Genomic DNA, 15,455 nt, shown 5'->3' on the forward strand with positions numbered 1-15,455 from the left:
TGTGGCTGCTGGTTTCTTTAGTTGTGGCTTGTCTGGATGCTGGAATGTTGGGGGCCTATTTGAAAAAAAAAAATGGGTACATTAAGAAAATTCCAACCAGTCCAGGCGTTAAATCAATTGGACCCACGATTAATACTTAGGCCTTCCTCCAGCCCCAACATTAAAGTAATAGTATTCAGATTTAATAAATAAACCTATTTCCCTCCCTCAAAACAGCCCCAGCAATAGATTAATAGCATTTACATATAATAAATATACGTATTTCCCGCAACCATCACTGCCATTAAATAATTCATATTCACATTTAATAAATAGACCTCATGCTCCTCAAACTCAGCCCCACATTCAATTAAGGCCCCCAAATCACCCCATCTTAAATTTATAGTCCCCAGTATAAAATTAAATTGCCCCACCATCACCACACAAACTAAATTGCACCCATTAGTTAGCCACCACCTACCACACACACACACATTACATTGCCACAAGCCTGCTGTACCATCACACACACATTACTGTGCCCTTTCATCACCATGCTGTGACTCCGTATGATCACATTGCACCCTACATGCTGCCTTTGCCCCCCCCCCTTCTACTGGTCCCCCTTTATCAGCCTGTGCCATGCTACTTTGGCCCCCATTCACACTCTGTCATGATGCTTTGGCCCCCCTTCACACTCTGCCATGCTGCTTTGGCCCCCCTTCATTCTCTGCCATGCTGCCTTTGCTCCCCCTTCACTCTCTGCCATGCTGCCTATGCTGTCTTTGCTCCCCCTTGCTTCCGTTGCTTCACTTACCTTTTCTATCAGCTTCTTTCTTCTCTTTTCTTCTCTTCTTCTGTCTTCTTTCTTCTTGTAACTCCTCTCTGCGCCGCTCTTCACTGAACGTCGAGCATGATGACGTCACGCCCAACATTCAGTGCAGAAAAAGCATCGAGGAGAAAGGAGGGGTGCCGGCGCCGCGATCACGTGAGTATGGGTTTTTTGTCTTTTAAAGTGTCCGCTTCCCCCCACCAATGATGAGGGGAGCGATCAGGGTCAGAGCCTACCGGGGGATAGCCCGGCTCCCCAGCGGGCCAGTCCAACCCTGTGCCTCTGTATTCACTTTTTCTATTTTTATTTTTTATAGTTGCAGATTACAGGTTATGGTTGTCTGATCTCTTGGACAATCTTTTACATTACTTATGTTACATACCATGTTCATAACTACTGATTTGTGTTCAAATGTTATCTATCCTCTGTCTACTACCCTCTGTTATAAATAAAGAGTTAAAAAAAAAAATCTCAGGATTATAATTCCAGAAAATTCTAGACAGCTGACAGGTATGTATGGCAGCCACCCAACAGTATATATAATATCACACAGTATTAGTTGATAGCCCCCATTTATAGTGAATACTACAATGTGATCAAGTACATATGTAATAGGATTAATCTAAAGCATTAGACACGAACACAAAGGTCCCAGGACTACAGTGCACAGTCATGACGGTGAGCATGATGGTGAGCATACTGTGGGACATTCAACATGTTACTAAAGAAATGCGGATGGGCAAAATACTGGATATCAATGCTAAATAGTGTAATGCTAGTGTGAAAGTACACATTAAAGTTTAAGTAACATTAGTTTATAATCCTGTATTGTAAATCTATACAGTAGTACAGTCACATACCAAAGCATTCAGAATAAGAGAAGTGGTACCATGCTATTACCAATACACAGGAACCAGCGCTGGTTTAACAAATGTTCATCTTACTTTAGTGATGTACTGGGACTGCTACATGTCATCCAATACTCTTTGCTGCATATTTAATATATATGTACATTATGCCATCTGCCACAGACAAGAGGTTGTGCTGTCCTGTGCATTATGATGACTATAATGGTGTTGATATGAATGAATGTTATAGAGTGTATGAGAGGTGGATATGATACAAAGCATATGATTTTAAAACACAGTAGTAGAACTCAATAATCTGTTAATCCTGTGCGTTTGGTCGGAAGGTCCACCCACTTGTACCACATGACTCATTTTGAAAAAAGTTCTATGATGGAATACATAAGTGAAGGCAACACACATCTAATTCTGATGGTAATGTCTCAAGCTATTTATGTTACCTGCACATATGCTGAAACAATAAGGCATATCCACCACAGACTCCCTTTCTTGTACGGAATATGACATTTGGGTCGGTAGATCTCAGAGCTGGATTTATATATGCTTGAATATCGTACTCTGTATCAGAAGAAATATCCCAGAATTAAATCATGTCCTTTGGGTGCTATGAAACTCAGAAACAAATGCTGGTAGCTATACATACACAGTTATTATTTAAATACACAAATATCTATGAAAATGTTCCAGTTATCTGTTCCAATTGAAGATATCTGATATTATTTGGGTTCCATGTGGGATGTATTTTTTATCATAGACACCACAATTCCTCCTCATGTACATTATTGCAGTGTTTACTGCATGAGACAAATGGGGTATATTGCAATAGCAAACAATGTAAAAATGAGCCTCATTCTTTCAGCATATATATATACTATTCTAGGATGGAAAAGTAGGGACAAAGTAGAGAAATAATATCAACGACATACAAAATGGACAACAATGGTTACTGCACTGAGCTATGCTTCTCCTGCTCATCATCAATGATCCCCACTTACATTTATGGAGCTGCCCCATGAGATTATGCACAATATGAAATATATTCTGTTACGTTCATATTGTATTTTCAGACTTTGTAACCCTTTAGTTCTGTAAAATAATAAGGAAATTCATGTCGTTCTTGCTATGTGCTTTGTTTTTATCATACTTCATATGCCCCAATTTGGATTTATTTTTAAGTTGTTGCTATTATAATATATAAAATCATGTTAATTTAATAAGGTACCACTATTCTTAATAATGACTTCATTGCTCTAGCATTCATTATTAGCCTTTGTTTTTATGAGAAAGCAGTATATAAAAGCACTTGCTTACCATGAGCAGTGCAACCAGGCCTCTATATACAACTAGGTCTGTTCCTTACTATATAAGCAAAAAGGCACATACAGTCAATGCCAAAAGTTTTGAGAATGACACAAGTATTGGTTTTCACAAAGTTTGCTGCTTCAGTGTTTTTAGAACTTTTTGTCAGATGTTGCTATGGTATATATACTGAAGTAAAATTATAAACATTTCATAAGTGTCAAAGGCTTTTATTGACAATTACATTAGGTTTATGCAAAGAGTCAATATTTGCAGTGTTGACCCTTCTTTTTGAAGACCTCTGCAATTCGCCCTGGCATGCTGTCAATCGACTTCTGGGCCACATACTGACTTATGGCCGCCCATTCTTGCCTAGTCAATGCTTGGAGTTTGCCAGAATTTGTGGGTTTTTGTTTTTCCACCCTCCTCTTCAGGATTGACCAAAAGTTCTTAATGGGATTAAGGTCTAGGGAGTTTCCTGGCCATTGAACCAAAATTTTGATTCTCAAAATGTCATTCTCAAAATTTTGGCCATGACGGTACCTAGGGTAACACTGTTCATGAGGCAGCATAGACATAGGGGTAAATGTATCAAATTGAGAGTTTTCCACCAGGATTGAAAAACCAATCAGAATCTAGCTATCATTTATTTAGTACATTCTACAAAATGATAGCTAGAATCTGATTGGTTGCTATTGGCAACATCTCCACTTTTCAGTCCCACCGGAAATTTCTCAGCTTGATACATTTATCCCAAAGTGTTGGTAATTTTCTTCTTTTTTCTTTTTTTTGCTACTATGCCTTTTCCAGATAGGTTTCCCAGTAGAAATAATGTTTCAGCCTATAAAGTCTCCATCAGTGTTCAGCTGAAATGTTGTACTTTAAAAAATTATATATAGCTGACTAGTTTTAATATGTTGTAAATTAAATAAAACTATTTTACTACCTTGTCATACCACATTATTATATTAAACCTACCTATGTGATAACATATCCATATCCAGATAACTCTTGTTTTCTCCAAGTCTGTGTTAGCATCATGTATAAGTTCCTTCACTAACTGTTCCAGTGTTCCTTTGGTGTCATGCTGTTATGGAGCATACAAAGAAGTAAAATCAGGAATAATCACAACACAAGGTGTAAAACCTTTTAATTGCAAAATATAAAACATTGACTCAAGAATTGTCTACTTAATCCTGTGTTCATGTGAGGCTGACGGTCTGATCACCAACTCACAGAACCAGATGGCAGAGGTCTTCACCTATAGCAGCCGCCTTTCTCTTAGAGCTTTATACGCTCACCGGTACTCAGATGCCCCCAGGACTTAACTCTAGGCGTAGTGTGAGTTGGTAATACAGACCCGTAGCGGCAGGCCAGGAGGCTGAATAGAAGGCAGCGGATAGTCAGATGATAACCTAGGTCAAGGGTCGCAGGCAAGCAGGATAGTCAGTAAACACGTCAAAAGGTCAGGGACACAGGCAACACAGCGGGGGTCCAAAGTACAGGCCAAAGGGTCAGGGTCACATGCAAGTAGGAAAGGCCCAAGGTACAGGCAGGGGTCATACACAGTAGCCAATCCAAAAGGCTTTCACCAAACACAGCACAGGAGCAGGTTAGCTGACAGGGAAACTGGACGCTATAACCGGCAGTGAGGCTCAGACCTCACTGTCTTAAATAGTACTAAGAGCCAATCAGGACAGAGGAGGACAGGGCTGACAATCAGCCTCAGGAGGCTGCTAAATAATTATTAGCTTAGAACTGGCATAGGTAATAACATAAACATATAAATATATAAATGAACCAGTTTAAATCATACGAGAGTTCCCCCTGGGGTTGGAGGATGTCCCTACACCCTCCTACTCTATGCCACAAAGATAACCCCGATCAGGACAGAAGAGGACAGGGCTGACAATCAGCCTCAGGAGGCTGCTAATTAATTATTAGCTTAGAACTGGCATAGGTAATAACATAAATATATAAATATATAAATGAACCAGTTTAAATCATACGAGAGTTCCCCCTGGGGTTGGAGGATGTCCCTACACCCTCCTACTCTATGCCACATAGATAACCCCAAAGAATAATAACAGAGCATAGTAACTAATGCACGTGCCCGGCATCTAGATCACGCCAGGATAACAGTTCAAAAATAGGGAAAATACTTAAATTGCATATGCACCTTTTATGAATTCAACTGTTTGTGTTTACAGGACCAAGGCCAGATTAAGGTCCACATGGGCCTGGGGCTGAAGATTATTAAGGAACAATTGTGAGAAGTGCTGTTCCGTCGGAGGTGTGGCCAGTGATGTGTGGTTGTGGCCAGTGATGTGTGGGCATAGCCAGCACCATGGAGGGCATAGCTAGCGCCTCCCTACAAGCACCTACATCTCCCTCCCATCTTCCCTTATATAGAGAGAGTGCACCACTAACTGGTTCACACAGTTTGTATCTAAAGTGAATAGTGGAAATACGTATTGGCTATACTTTTGATGTTGTGAAAGGTGTCAGCGGTGTTAAGTGGATGTGAAGCCACAAACCCTTTTAACTTAACAGATTGCTGTTTATTGAACTTGATAACAAACAGAGTTGATGCAGGTACTCACAGTTGGTAGACAATTGTGTAGTACAGCAGACAGGTTCATACAGTTTATGCAGTATACACTCTTATGCAGTATACTGCATTCAGGTACATATATACAGATACAGGCACTCTAGTATGCTGCACATCCGTGCAGTAGTGCATGTTGTGGGTACAGGCTCCTGTTATATTTGGGGAGCCTCTGGTCACTAACTGTGCACTTTGAAGGACTTAAGTTACGTAGAGGACACAGCTAAGATGCACGGACACAGTTGCACGGACACAGTTGATGCTGCGTCTTGTCCGTGCAAGGTCTCAATAGAAGTGCTGGCGCGAATGCCGATCTTCTTGTTTCGGGTGTCCGTACATGCGTAGTAGCACATTTTGGACATTCTGCCTCTGCCTCACTTTCAGTTCCACTAGACTACTGGGGAAACGGCAAGCATAATAGGAGACGGAGCGTAGCACGTCCATTCTAACAATATGTCCCAGCTGTCCCACATGCCGGGACAAACTCCTGGCTTATCAGGATAGTCCCCTCTAATCAGGACTGTCCTGATGGAATTGGGATAGTTGAGAGGTAAATGTTATTTTATTTACCATTAAAGACAAAAATACAAACAATGGTTGATAAATAAAAAATAAAATAAATAAATATCTATGTAAAAATATAAAACACTGTCTATGGTATCTATCTATCCATATCTATCCACACACACACATATATATATATATATATATGCAGTGGCGGGCTGACCCGGGGGGCAGGGTTAGACGCCTATTAGGGCCGGGGGGTAGGCCGGCCGGCCGCCCCCCCGGATGCAAAAAACAGTTTCTCCCCCGCGGCCGCATCCGATGTCATCAGATGCGACCGCGTCAGCGCACAGGCGGCCGCATCACATGACAGGGGATGCAGTCGCGTCATCAATGACGCGGCCGCATCCCCTGTAATATGATGCGCCCGCCTGTGTGCCCCCCGGCCATCCCTCTCCCAGCCCGCGCCTGTATATATATACATATATATATATATATATATATATATATATATATATACACATATGGACATTTACATTGTCCATTTTATTAGATGTTGAAGTAATAATTAACAAAAACCCTATATTATCAATTAGTTCAATAGAATGAACCAATAAACTTGAATTTGTTTCTGTGCTTTTAAGAGAACGTAGAAAAACACATATTGCATAGCAAGAGACATGTTTTTCATTACTGCACAATTCATGAACAAAACAGATTAGATAATGGTCATATGACTGTATTTAGCAATATTACCGGATATGTCCAAAAGAAATATTGGCACCGTTAAAGGTCAAGCTGACTATCCAATAGAACATGTTATTTTAATGAAAGAGTGCCAGCAGTGATGTAAGCTGGAAAATTGTGTTTTGAAGTAAAAAGGAGTTTTATATTCTATAAAAGAATAAGTTAATCAAATATAGGGTGTCAATTGGCATTTGAGACCCTGAGCGTATGTCTGCTTCGTCCAGTATGGCTGTATCTATGTATAATACCTTTTTAATAAATTATAGAAATATTATATTTTGGAAACCTGCTCATCTCATTTATTATTTAAAGAGACGGAAAGGAAATAACTTATACATAGGTATACCTGAACACCTGCTAGTTAATGCAAGTATCTTATCCGCCAGTCATATGGTAGAAGCCCAATGCATAAGCATGCAGGCGTGGTTAAAATATACAATTGTTGTTCAGACCAAACACCAGAGTGGAGAAGAAATGTGATATAAGTGACTTTACTGTGGGATGATTTGTTGGTGCCAGACGGGTTGTTTGAATACCTCAGAATTATCTGTTGTCACCTATCCCTGTTGTCGCATATCCCCTGTTGTCACATATTTCGTTATCACATTTCCCCTGTTAAAAATAAATTGTTCCTATCTGTTGTGCTGAGCGCTGCTGACCTCCGTCTGGGACTGGGTGTAAGTTGGTAGTCACTCTCATGAGAGCCTCCGTAGGTACAGCCCCCTTCCCACTCAGCAACAGGCAGCCTTGTAATTGGCTGTCTGTCACTCTCCAACAACGGGGCCACCCCATGGCAACCAGGGAAGCTGACAGCGGGCGGTCCACATCACCACCCCACACCGCTCAGCGTCCTGACCCTCTTTCCCACTAGCCCTCATCAGGCCCATTATTTATCTAGCCCTCTACAGTACAATTTACTGTATTTTTCAGATAATCTACTCCACCCACAGCCCCCAAGGGCCAACCTTTACAAAGGCATAGCCCTGCGCAATATCTATTGTGTGCAAAATACCCATAGAGCGACCATAGCAATTGATATTACAATTCTGCCCTCTCACATCCCCTCATAGTTTTTTCCTCTCCCAACCCTGTCTGGCTCTCTTCTCTCCCCCATCCGCTCCTTTTCACTCTCCCTTTGGTTCTGTCTTCTCTCTTCCTCATAGTTTGTCTCTCTCTCCCTGTTTCTTTCCCCTCATTGTCCTTTTCTGGCTCTCTCGCCTCTCCAAAGCTCTCTGGTTCTCGCTTTTCTCCAGCCCTGTTTGGTTCTCTCTCTAACCCCCTACTCTTTAGTTCGCTCTCCTCTGTTCATCCCTCTTCAGCAGCTCTTTAACCTTAACAGCTCTTCTCCTCCAGAAACCAGAACCACGGCCTCCTTTTAAGCATTGTGTAGGAATGACGGATTAATGCTTAAAGAGAAAGACATGGCTCAGTATTTCTCTGTATAGTGGGTCTGTGTATTACCAAATACCAGTGATGCCCTAGGGCTGATAGGACCTCCAGGGATTGTTCTTGGCATCCCCCTAAAGCTGGCCCTACTCCTAGCATAGTAGCTAAGAGTGATTTCTCATCACCACAATCCTAGACTAAGGATGGTCACTTTGTACCTTTGAAGCAGAGACATCCAGTTTCTTAAATTCCTTTAGTTTGAACGGTAGAGACTTCATATTAGATCCGTCCCAGGGATAATCTATGTAGTAAGAAAACATCATGATGAAAATTGAGCAGTAATATTATTAAATTAAATTATAATTTATAATAATTAAATATTAAAATAAGCATCTATAATTAGTAAACATCATCTTACGGGTTTGTGAAATTATTTAGGAACTGGATATAGATTTGCCAGTGCCAGACTAATGGCTTTGTTTAGTTGAAAAGTATAATGAGCCTATTTTTACTGCTGGACTGGTTTCAGTACATTTCCCAGTTTAGTTAAGACTGATTCAATATGTCAGTTTAAGGGGAGAGAAATTGTATTGCAATACGAAATTTTGTAGTTTTAAACATAAAATTTAAAAATCAGCTGGGAATTTTAACAGTGAAATATATAGAGTAAGAAATATCCAGAATGTGGATTTTGTACTACACGGAAGTTTTCTGTGCAAAGGGTCAGGGTGCCTCTGCAAAGGAAGAGTCACTGTGCAAAAGAAGGATTTTCATTGGCCAGTATATTTTACAGGTTTACAATGGAAAGTAGAGGGTGTGAATGTGAGTCAAGATTAGTAAACTAATCATTTTTAAAAACAATCTTGCAGATATTTAATATAAAAGGTCTGGTGAGTGTTTTCCTTTAGTTATTTTTAGTTTAGCTTCTTCATTGCATTCTAGTCCAGACATTTAGACTTTAACTTGTTCTGAATATTAGAGTATCTGATGTTGTAATTGTTACTTTTTAGTTTTCATACTTTATATATTCTTTTAGCACACTAATTTAAAAGTTATTTTATCCTAATAATTAAATAATATAGTGTATGTTTCCAAATTAATTATTATTTACTTATTTTTCTACTAAAAAGAAAAATGCTGTGCAGATATTGTGTGGTATACTGGTTTAAAATGAACTCATGAATATTTTATAGAGAATTGGGTACTCTATATTTTGAGTTATATAGTGTGAACCTTAAGGAACTTCGTCCAATATACTCTATCAAAAGAAAAATGGTCTGTATGCAATTTTTCAATATATTATTAAAATCTATTTAAAATTGCAAAGTTACCTCAGTTAAATAGTAATCAAGACCAGTGGCATTAGCATTGCTATTGAGAATTAGATGATTACAGTAATGCACATAACAATAAGTGTGTTCTTACTGAATTTTGCAGCAGTTTTATAACTCTTTTCGCGATCTGAAACTGAGAAAACATTGTCACGTTAAATATAACTCATATATTCATATACCCATCTAGACAGTCACATTACACATTTATGTATGTGATTTCTCTCTTTTATCATATCTTACAGTATATGATCTTGAGGTCCAGGTTTATATTTTTGTTTTTTTATTGTTGTACACTTTTTCTCTGTCAATCAATCTCAGCTCTGCATCTCTATATTTATCCATGCCACATTTATTGCACATAAAATAAATACACTAATTAAACCTTTTAAAATTCTCCCTAGGGACAATATACAATTAGGTCATTACTGTAATGGCACAACATTTTTTCATAACAAATACTTAGCAAAGAACCCAAAAGAAATGTGTCCTCATTTGATGCAAATAGGTTGTTATCATTCAGTGGAGTATACTTATGGGTAATGCCAGTACTTTAAGCTACTGAATTAGAGACTGGGGGCTAGATTTACTAAGCTGCGGGTTTGAAAAAGTGGGTATGTTGCCTATAGCAACCATTATGATTCTAGCTTTCATTTATTTAGTACATTCTACAAAATGACAGCTAGAATCTGATTGGTTGCTATAGGCAACATCCCCACTTTTTCAAACCCGCAGCTTAGTAAATCTAGCCCTGGGTCTTTAGAACATGACTCATACGTGCGCTGAAACAAGAATTTCAAACTTGCCGAGCAAAAGTGAGACACTGCATCGCAGGACCCCATTACAAAACATTCGGAAGAGCCCAGTGATACCCATCCATCATCACAATGACCCTGCTCTGATTGTTTAAGCATGTGCAGGGGCCAGTGCAAGGACAGTGGGGTCCCATTTGGGTGGAGGGCTTCAATGAAGGGCCATCCTCACCTCTGGGCCCAAAAAAGACAGAACTCCCTGCAATGGTGGTTGTGGTAATAGAATATGTATGCACTATCTAATTATCAGGACCAACCATCAATGTTATACAGGGGTAACACTGTCTGGGGCCCAGAATGACAAGAGGGCCCACCATGACCTTCTTGCCAGGCCCAATTGAATCTATATGGGCCCACACCCAACATGGATTACCCACCACACAGTGAGTCTCAGCTAGGCTTGGAGGGGGATTAAGGGAGTATACAGGGGGTACATGTCCCCTTCTCCGAGGTGAAGGGCCATAGCAAAGGCTGCTCCTGTCTCCGGCTCTCTCTTTCTGCCCTGAAGCACCACCCATGTGACATCACGACTCAGTGCTTTGGAGAGGAGCCAACAGGAACTGCCACCACCAGCACAGACAAGAAAAGAGAAAAAATTGACAGTAGAGGTAAAAACAAGGAAAGGAGTCAGTAAGTCATGTACTGGAGGGGTGCCTTAGGAAACCTAGTGCCAAACCCATAAACAACATAGGGAGGGAGGGGTGACTTGCCTATTCTGGTTCCAAATCTATAAATAATATAGGAGAATAGGGGTTTTTGATATGACTATTATAGCGCCCAATCTACAAAAAATATAGGGGGGGGGATTAATAGGACTATTCTGGCTCCTAATCTATAAAAAATATAGGAGGGGGTGCTTGATATGAATATTCGTCTGCCCAATGTATAAAGAATTAGATTGACATCACTATTCTGGTGTGACAACTTATGTAAGCCCTGCTATGGTATAAGTAAAGAAGAGAGATGTCCACTATGTTGTAACAGAAGCCTAATCAGTCTGGGAGCATTGCCGTTCAATATGGGGACATTATTATTATTATTATTTATATATGTTGCTGTGAGGATACCACCCTTAGCTGGGATGGCAGTTACCCTCAGTGGGATTCAACTCACTCTGGTAGACCAGAGTATATCCAAAATAAGGCTTTATTACGACAGCACAACTCCACAAGACATTAACAATATACAGGGTAAATGGTAGCATGTACTCTCCAGCAGCTTCTTGCAGTCAGCACTCCAAAGAAATAATCTCAGTCTCTTTCAGAGTCTTATCCTCCAGCAAAATTACCACTACGATTTATCTAGACAGTTGCCATGCCACCTGGTAGGATTTCCTTCAGTGGCACTACAATGCCTGCCCAGAGTCGTTTTGGCTGATATATTGTACACCAGGACACTCCAAGGTAGAATAGCTCTCTTGGCATTCTGTTCCCCTTATATTCTTGGCTGTATACACAGGGAGTAGGGCAAAATGTTTCATTCCTCTACCTTTCAGCAGGGGTCTATCAGTGAACACCTTAACTGTTAGACATACTGTCTCTGTTACCTTGATTATACAATGGAGTGGCTTGACTGAATTAGCTATTTGGCTGGAAGCACTGAACAAAAGGTTACACTATAACATCAAGGAATGGCACTTCACAATTGCGTGAAACAATAAGACATTTGTTGGGAATCGAGAATTGTTGGCCATCAAGTGAGCCCTCAAAGAGTGGCGGCATTGGTTGGAAGGAGCAGCTCATGTTATGACAATCTTCACTGACCACAAAAACCTTCAGTATATTCAGACCGCCTAGAATCCCTGGCAGGCCCGCTGGGATTTGTTTTTCCCCCGGTTCAACTTTCTCACTTTCTCACTTACCGTCCAGGATCAAAGAATACCAAGGCCGACTCTCTGTCTCATCCTCAGGCTTCTGACCCGCAACCTATTATTTCTCCTACCTCCATTCATATTGGTCTAACCCAAGATCTTGGGGCCACACTCCAACAGTTCCAGAAAATTGCCCCAGCTCAGACACCCGCTAATAAATTGTTTGTTCCGGTTCATCTGAGAAAATCTGTCCTCATTGAATGCCATGACAACCGCTCAGCAGGTCATCTCGGAATCCATAGGACCATTGAAATACTTTCCCACTGGCTTTGGTGGCCCACTTTATCTTCTAATGTGGAAAAGTACATGCGCACCTGCTCAGAATGTGCCAGAAATAAATCTTCTAGAAATCGTCCTCCTGGTCAACTGCTACCCTTGCTGACTCCAAGCAGTCCTTGGACCCATCTTTCACTGGACTTTATTATCGACCTCCCATTGTGTTCGGGCCATAACACCATTTGTGTGGTTGTTGACCGATTCAGCAAAATGGCACACTTCGTACCCTTACCCAAACTGCCGGATGCCAGATGCTTGGCCACCATTCATTACACATATCTTCCGTCTCCACGGCCCTCCGGAAGACATCGTCTCGGACCGAGGGTCCCGGTTTATTGCACAATTTTGGAGGTCCTTTTGCAATTCCCCCGGAATCAAAATCAGCTTGTCCTCAGCTTACCACCCTCAGTCGAATGGTCAGATGGAAAGAACCAACCAATCCCTGGAACAATTCCTGCGCATCTATGTTTCCAAGTTCCATGACAACTGGCCCTCTCTCTTACCTTGGGCAGAGTTTGCATATAACAATTCTTGCCATTCTGCAACATGTACATCCCCATTCTTCTGTAACCTCGGGTTCCACCCGAAAGCTAACTCGCTCTTTTCTGACGTTTCTGTTGGTGATTCCGGGACTCCTGCCTTTACATCTTGGCTAAAATCCATCTGGAAAAAGGTGCACTCCGTACTATGTCAGGCTTCTTCCAAATCTAAGTCCTTTGCTGATCGCCATCCTGGTCCATGTCTATTGAAAATGGGGATCGACTCTGGTTATCTACACGAAACATCAAATTTAGGAAACCCTGTAGGAGACTTGGACCCCAAATCATCGGACCCTTTACGATTGAGAAAAAGATTAACCCAGTGGCATTCAGACTTAGGCTACCACCTTCTTTAAAAATTCCCTGCACCTTCCATTGCTCTCTTTTAAAAAAAGCTATTCCTCCTAGCAAGCTCAATCAGCCTCCTTTGAATAGGCCTCGGCCTCTACTTGTAAACGGAGATCACGAGTTCATCGTGGAGAAGATTCTAGATTCAAGAAACGTTCAAGGTCAGGTCCAGTTCTTAGTGCACTGGAATGGTTACGGCCCAGAAGAGCGATGTTGGATACCACAGAAGCGTCTCCATGCTGAGAGACTCATTAAGGATTTTTTTAAGAAATTTCCCACGAGGTCTGGATGTCGGGGTTCCTTGACCTCTCCTCAAGGGGAGGTACCGTTAGTAGTCACGGCGGCCGCAGGCCCCACCGCGGCTCTCGGCCTGCCCCTGCTGGCTTCACGACCGTCGCTATGACGATCGGGACGTCACTTACGGTTTCGTCGTCCCGGTTGCCTGGGCAACACCCGGGACGCTCGGAGTTCCCTGACGCCGCGCCCGGCCAGCTGTCTAACAGCCGGGCGCGTGGGAGCAGCTCTATTAAGGATTAGCCATTCACGGCTAATTAGATATTAGGCAGATGGATACTCTGTTCCCCATTGGCTGGCAGTGCCAGTGTTAATTAGGTAACTCCTGCAGGCACCTCCAGGACTTCCCTCTGATTGATCCCTTGTACTATTTAAGGCTGTGAGGTCTGAGCATCACTGCCGGTTACAGCGTTCTGCCTCAGTACTGCTACCTGCTCCTGTGTTTGATTGGGGTTTAAACCTTTTATTGCTTTCACGTGCATTACCTCTGCCTGTATCCGGACTATGAACCATAGCCTGTGATCCTGACATTCTGCCAGTACCATGACTCTGAACCATAGCCTGTGACCCTGAACTTCTGCCTGTACCCGGACTCTGAACCATTGCCTGTGACACTGACCTTCTGCCTGTACCCGGACTCTGAACCATTGCCTGTGGCCCTGACCCTTCTGGTATCTGATATCTCCACCGGTGCTCTGTCCAGTCCGCAGATCTCTGGCCTATAATGCTCTGTGCATTACTTCCTGTACCTGTGCACCGCCATGTAAGCATAAACTTGTACTACTCTGAGCATAAGTCCTGGGGGCATCCGAGTACCTGTGAGCATAACCAGTCTCTACGAGAAAGAAGACTGCTAAAAGGTGAAGATCTCTACCCCTTGTTCTACAAGTTTATGCCACACTAGTGACCATAACATCAGTGCACCATTTACAAAAAGTGCCCAAGATTCTATAATCTGTCTTGAATGTTGACCTTTTCCTTGCATTTCAAGCGCAGTGATTACGCTACTAAAAAGCATTGGTATTTCAAATGTATCCTCTTAATAGCCATATCGCTAGCTTCTTGAACACTGGGTTCGGTTGGTTTATCGAACTGTGATGGATCAGGTCTGGTTGTAGTGGAAGGAAAACACTGTTTCTGAACCGCTAGCTGTAATACCTGAGGGAACCAAGCTCTGCGCGGTCAAAAAGATAATAATGCTATTACTGTTACCCTGTCCCTCTTTATTTATTAGCACTTGAGGGATCATGGGCGTTGGAGAACACACATAGCCCAGATTGAATTGCCGTTTACTGAGAAGCTATCCATAGCCTCTGCTTCTTTGCTAATATGTCTGGCATAAAACCTCTTTGTCTTGCCATTTTGTGAGGTCGTCATGAGGTCCACTTGTAGGTGGCCCCACCTTTTTACAAGCCTGTAAAAATATCCGTTTGTTCAATGCACATTAACCTGGGTGCAAGATATTTTGTCTTAAAAAATCTGCACTGGTGTTGATAGCGCCAGCTATGTGCACTGCCTTCAGACTTGCTAAGTTGTCCTCTGCCCACTGTACTTCCATCATACGCTGCTTTTTGTGCCCCCGTAATGATTTATATAAGACACTACTGTCTGGTTGCCTGAGTGTATTCTGACATGCTAACCAGTAATAAGATCCTGGAGTGAATGCATGCTTCGACCACAGCCTTCATTTCCCATATATTTGAGAGTAGAGTGGCCATCTCTTCTTACCACTGGCCTTGCGCTATCTATACATGTGTGGTGCCC

The sequence above is a fragment of the Mixophyes fleayi genome, chromosome 3 (assembly GCF_038048845.1).
Source record: "Mixophyes fleayi isolate aMixFle1 chromosome 3, aMixFle1.hap1, whole genome shotgun sequence".
Taxonomy (NCBI): domain Eukaryota; kingdom Metazoa; phylum Chordata; class Amphibia; order Anura; family Limnodynastidae; genus Mixophyes; species Mixophyes fleayi.